The sequence below is a fragment of the Limulus polyphemus genome, unplaced genomic scaffold (genome assembly GCF_000517525.1).
Source record: "Limulus polyphemus unplaced genomic scaffold, Limulus_polyphemus-2.1.2 Scaffold3316, whole genome shotgun sequence".
Classification (NCBI taxonomy): Eukaryota; Metazoa; Arthropoda; class Merostomata; order Xiphosura; family Limulidae; genus Limulus; species Limulus polyphemus.
In genome coordinates, this window is record NW_013668926.1 from 90,128 (window position 1) to 96,590 (window position 6,463).

Consider the following 6,463-nt stretch of genomic DNA (forward strand, 5'->3'; position numbering starts at 1 on the left):
ACTTGTGTCGTTAAAATTTCGTCGGAACGAAGTTACGGAAAAATCAATAAACGAAACGGAGACGTAACAATATAATACATCGGGTACACCACATGCATCTAAACCATTATTTGTGAATTACATGTACTACTGACAGTTTCATCCGATTATTAATATTTCAACTTGATCAAATTTAAATGTACTTGAACTATGCTTATGAGACACCCAGTTAAAACCTTTTTTCTCTCCCTCACCATAGTATATGAGCCTCTTCGCTACTGTTGTCTTTTTGATATCTTTTCGTCAAAATTGAAATAGTTTCACAACATTGATGAAAATAAAAGTGCCAAACTTTCCAATAATACATTACAGGTTATTCATCACACCTAACCTAATAGTCATCAATTATTAATGTCAAGATCAAATTCTTTGTCTCCATGGTCTCATTGTTTTCGTATTTCCTTCTTATTTATTACTTTGCAAATTATTCATGTGTGTTAATTTAATACGTCTTTAAAACTAATGAACGGTTCAATGTAATGTTTCTAGAGTTGTTTTTTTATGCGCTTGCATTTGTTTACATTATATTGCCGTATGCCTTATGTACCATCATGATTCAACAAGTACTCTAGTATTTTATAAATTTTGCCATTGGCTACTGTATAGACCACTTTGGTAACTTTTGAGTTATCTGTTGAAGCCATTCTCTACAGCGTTATTTAGGAACTGTAAAACTCAACTTCTTTTAAGTTTCACAAAATAATTAATCACTGGTAAAATTCGCACGATTTAATACTATATAACTAAAAGTCTAGTTACCAAGATTGAAATATGTGCTGTTACAACTGTACTCCATTCGCATTCTGAGAAAGTTGGATTCTATTGGATTGTTGACCCGACTTACTCCCCACGAACAATAATGAGTATCAAGTGGCATGCTCTTTAGAAATCTCAACATTTAGCTAAATTTATCGAAAAAATCAAATGACGTTCTGCTTCAGAAAATACCACTCAGTGGCTTGGAAACAGGAGGTTACAGTGCCCTTTCAATCACTGACTTTTCAGTCACATTATTTCCTAACTTTCGGTGAATGAGTAGTAAATATTCAATGTAGTGCATACATCATATCCTATTACCAATTTACAGAGGCTTGATACATCTCTAATAACTTAGGATTATGTTATAGTTTCAACTGCGTCGAATTCGTAGCAATGTTTTTTTTTCCTACTACAACCAAAAACTAATGTTTTTGAAGGTACAGAATAATAAATAAATAATACCTGAACTTTCTGTGAAAATATAAATAGTTAAATGTAGTATAAAAATATATATAATGTGTGGTGTGTATAAAATATCTTACCACCCTTTCTTTGATTATTATTCTTAGTTACCAACACATAGCGCTGGCCATTTAAAGGAAGTAATAAATAACATTAAAGCCGAAAAGGAAACACGAAAGCAATGGTAAAACGTAATGGTAACTAAAGTTAACATTAACTCTAAAATTAAAGATAACATTAACTCTAATAACTTAAACAAACAGGAGTTAAACCAATGGTAGGTCCCCTAGTGGCACAGCGTATGTCTGCGGACTTACAACGCCATAATCTGGGTTTCGATACCCGTGGTGGGCAGAGCACAGATAGCCCATTGTGTAGCTTTGTGCTTAATTACAAACAAACAAACCAATGGTAGTTAATACACCAAATTTGTTTACTATCATCCTGAACGATATTCCAAAGAATTAAAGTGCAGACGCGAGAGTCTTGATAATCTGTAAAACTTCTAAACCCATAATCTGTAACAAAAATATTGTTAAATTTCCTATAGAATTCAATGAATGTTTGGTTTAATTTGCGCAATGAGAAACTTCGATTATGAAAGATGTGAGTTTACGAGCCATCTCCACAAAATCTTGTAGTAATAAACATATTCTGTTGTATGTAATGAGCTAGTAACACAGCGTGTTTTGGATATTTCTATTTGAGAATCGAAAGTTTATAGTTTCAAAATTGAAAGCGTTCGTTTTATCTATAACATTAAACATGAATACTTGTTTAATGATGCTGAATCAAATACTTTGGCTTGTTTTTAACGGAATAGTTTTTTCCTAGAGTTATCTCTTGTGGACAAATTTGTACAGCTGTGTTTAGTAAACCTTGGTAATTTGATATTTAAATACCACCAGTAAGTCGCAAGCGCGACTGATGCGCAAAGCTTTAATATATACTATTTCTTAGCTACATTTTCAAAGAGGTCCACAACTAAATTAGCTAGCGTGAAACCGAAGACTCTCATAGCAATACCATGAAATTTTCGCAACAAACATTTTTCATAAGCAGATGAAGGCTTTATTTAAGACAAAACTTTAATGTTTGGCATATCTCTAAAACTATTAAAAACGTACATAACAATAAAGTAGTGTCATAGATCCTCTGAAACCGCTAAAAACGTATCGAACAATAAATTAGTCTAGTGGATTAACCAAACAACAATAATATCTAATGCTAATTGTGTGGGAAAGGAAGTAAACAAAGTAACTATATCAAATGAAACAATGTCTTCATTTTCATAAATTAGAAACTCTTTCAATTCTCCAACAAACTGGTCAGAAATTTTTCACATGGAATTCTGACTGACCTACTAACTACTTCAATATGCCATCTATAAATTTAAATAGTTTGTTCATGGAATCCCCGACAAACTAAACAATGGGTTGTAACTTGTAAGGGTACACCATATTTACATACCTTGGTACAGCCATGGAATAACAGAATTTGACGTCCAGAACTATGTAAATACCAATATTGCTTTTCTGTTAAATGTCTAGTATTTTTAAAAGGTTTCAACATATTAGAATCCTGTAAAATTTCCAAAACCCTTTTATTCTATTCTACATGATCAAGAAAAAGAACGCCACTTCCTTTTTCTGTAGGTAATATCTTCATATTGGTCATCGATTTTAATGCTTTCAAAAGCTTTTCGTTCGATCTTTAACAAATTATCGTGGAACTATCTCATGCTGTAACGCATCTGCAACAAGATACTACTACCACTTTATTGAGGATTCAATTACAGTAACTTGTGCAATAAATTTTAAAATTAAAAATATAATCAACGTTTAAAATGCACAATTTTTTCTCTTTTTGGCCAACTACCAAAATTAAAAAGACTACATGTTTCGGTAGCTTCGAGCTACTATCATCAGAAGTAAAAGGTTTAACTCACTGTAATCTATGAGGGTGGTATGAGTATTGTACATAAGAAGTCAGTATTTTTTTCCAAAATCGTCCATTGTCGCCAGCCAAACTACATCTTTATTTAACAAAGAATTATTTATTTTACAGCACACATTTCTATTGATTCTCTAATATTTAATTTACTTTGGCTATTAGGTGCATTTAAAATTATTGTTTCGTGCCATTCAGTTGAATGACCTGTTTAGCAAGAGGAGAAATTAGCATTTTTATTTTGTTACGAACATAATCTTTATGTTCATTAAGACGATATTTCAAATTGAGTTTAGTTTGACCAATATATTTTTTGTTGCATTCACACCTAATTTGATATATACATTTTTTCTCTAAATGTATTTTTTTATCTTTGATACGAGGAAATATTGTTTTAATTTGCTAGATGACTTAAAAATAGAAATAATAATATTTTTAATACATTCTTATGCATATTGTTACGACAGCGGAAGTCACGTGAAACTGGTAACACGTCATAAGATTCTAAAAGGATCATGAAAGCCCGAGCGTTTTCTAGGCGCCCTCTATTTTAATATATAAGCCCGGCAAATAAAGCGGAGAGAAGAAGTGACGGCATAGATAATTGCAGACAGGCAGAGACACAGACGGATGATTGAGTCAAGCGCGGTAGTGACCTTAATTAAAGTGCGTGAATCGTTGTGAATTATAGCGTGTGTGTTTAAGTTAAAGTAACTGTGAAAATTAAGTGTTTTGTAAGGCTGTATTGAGAAAGAATAAACTAGTTTTATTTTACAAAGAACTTGTATCGCTAAAGTTTCTTCAGAAAAAAAAATTATAAGGGAAATTAACAAATGAAAAGAGAAGAAACAAATTGATGTCAGAGAGTGGGACGGAAAAGAAAAAAATGGAAACAGAAGTGGCAAATCAAACTACGACTTAACAGATTTGATGGCAGCAATACAAGAACAGCAAAAGAAACAAGAAGTACGAGAAAATAACAAGAAAAAGATACTACAGCAGTGGTTGGAGAAGAAAGAAAATAAATAAGAAGAAATTCTCCAACAGCTAAGAGAAAGCCATCATACACAAATAGAAAAGATGAGTAAATTTCAAAATGAATTAAATACATTAAAGGATGATTTAATGTATTTTACACAAGAAGGATATATTAGTCATCAACCTAATCAACCCCAAACAACAGAAAGCCTCTTTCAGACCTCGCAGCTAAACCCTAATGCAGACATCTTCAGTCTTGTCAGAAGTTACATCCCAGACATGAGTGTCAGCAATAGGGGTGATTTAGTACGAAGGAAGCCACAGGAATTCGATGGGAAGGCACCGTGGGAACCATATAGAGCACAATTTGAACTACTGCCAGAAATGAATGGATGGACAGAGGAGCAGAAAGCAGTGTACCTGGCAACGAGCCTGAAGAGACAACCACTGGAAATACTTGGACAGTTGTCAGCAGACGACAAGCACAACTATAGAGCACTGGTAGCTGCTCTAGAACTCAGGTATGGAACCCAAAATCAGTCCGAAATCTACAGGGCTAGGTTTAGGACGAGAGTCCTTGCTAAAAGGGAGAGCCTGCAAGAGCTGGCACTGTAAAAACCTTGGCACAAAAAAGCTCAGTGCTGGAAACTTCAACACAGGGAAGATGCCATGGCAGGAAAGGCGGCTACCCAGAAAGGTTGTTGGAACTGTGGAGAGCAAGGACATATGAGGAGCCAGTGTAAGAAGAATACTACCAATAAGTCAGCCTCGGGGGAACCAGTAGTGGTTCGTGTTGAGGGACGCCTATTAACCCCTACCATGAAAGTCCCAACAGCTAGGTGTAAAATGCCAAGCACACATAGTGTCTACATGACAGGAAAGCTGGATGGCCAAAAGTGCAACTTTGTCATAGATTCTGAATCTCAGCAAACCCTTGTGGGTATCAAGATCCTAGATCACAAAGGAGTACCAGAAGCAAGTGTGAAGAGCAAAGAGTATGTTTCTTTGGGGCATTTAGCATGTTTCCTGATTATTATTTCACTATCATACTTTTATGGTCATAAACAAAGGGTAATTTCATTTATTTTTCTTAGTGATTCAAGGGCCTCTTGTCCAATTATTACATTATTTAAGTGTTTCATGAAATGATTTTTACTTTGCTGTATCTAAAGTGCTTGCATGACTTGTTACACTGTTCCTTTTTAAAGGGGACAAGTAATCTTTATTTAAGGGTCATTTTATTCTTCCTTTTGAATGTTATCTTACTTTTAGTTTCTAATAGTATTGTTACATATCTGCTTGTTTGTTAATTTCTGGTAGAAATTCTTTCCGAGGAACTTCAGCTATACAAGTCCTTTCTTGATTAAACCAGTTTATTCTTTCTTGATACAAATTTTTAGTACACAGTAATTTCACAGTCAGTACCATTTTCGTCACTTTAAACTTAGCAACTTTTATAAAACATGCTATAAATCACAGCGATTCACAATCTCGATAACTTCGCACTTGACGAGTGCAAAACACACACTAGCTCGAAACAGAGTCGTAAATTATCCAAACCTCACCGTGACTACTGTTTGCTTCTGTTCATTAACATTGTCCCTGGCTTTCTCTGCCAGGCTTGTATACTAACAAAGAGGCTTCTCTAACATTTGCGGAGTTCCCCAATTATTCGAGAAATTCACCACGCATGCTCCCAGTGTCACGTGATTTCTGCTGTTGTAACTCTGCCCCTTCCTTAGTATTGTTCGTCCCAAACAATAGCAACTTACATTAAACCAATAGATAATTAACAATTTACTTAATTAAATGTACAGAATTTACAAACACAAAATTAATATACAACAAAGTCTTAATTTTAAAGGACGTTTCCTCTTTTGTACTGGTCTCTGTCTCATTGGCTTCTGCCTCACGAGGGATTCATTTGCTCCATCAGGAAATGTCCCATTATTGGTAGCAGTCACATTAGAGGTAGTAACTTCATTAATGGCTTCACTGTTTTCCTTCCCAAAACAGGGTAGAGTTTCTTCTTCAACAGTGGCTTTTTCAGGTGACACGTCTTCAGCAGCATCATTTGTTCTGTTTGTTACGTCTCTGTATGTTTGTTTGTTAATTCTTCTAAGATACAACTCCTTTCTTTATAAAACTTGTTTATTCTTCCTCAATACAACTTTGTAGTGTACTTAATTTTCACAGTTACACACACTATAGTTCACAACAATTCACTCACTTTCTATCGCACTTAGACTTAATTGTCTGTCCCTGCAAACTATAG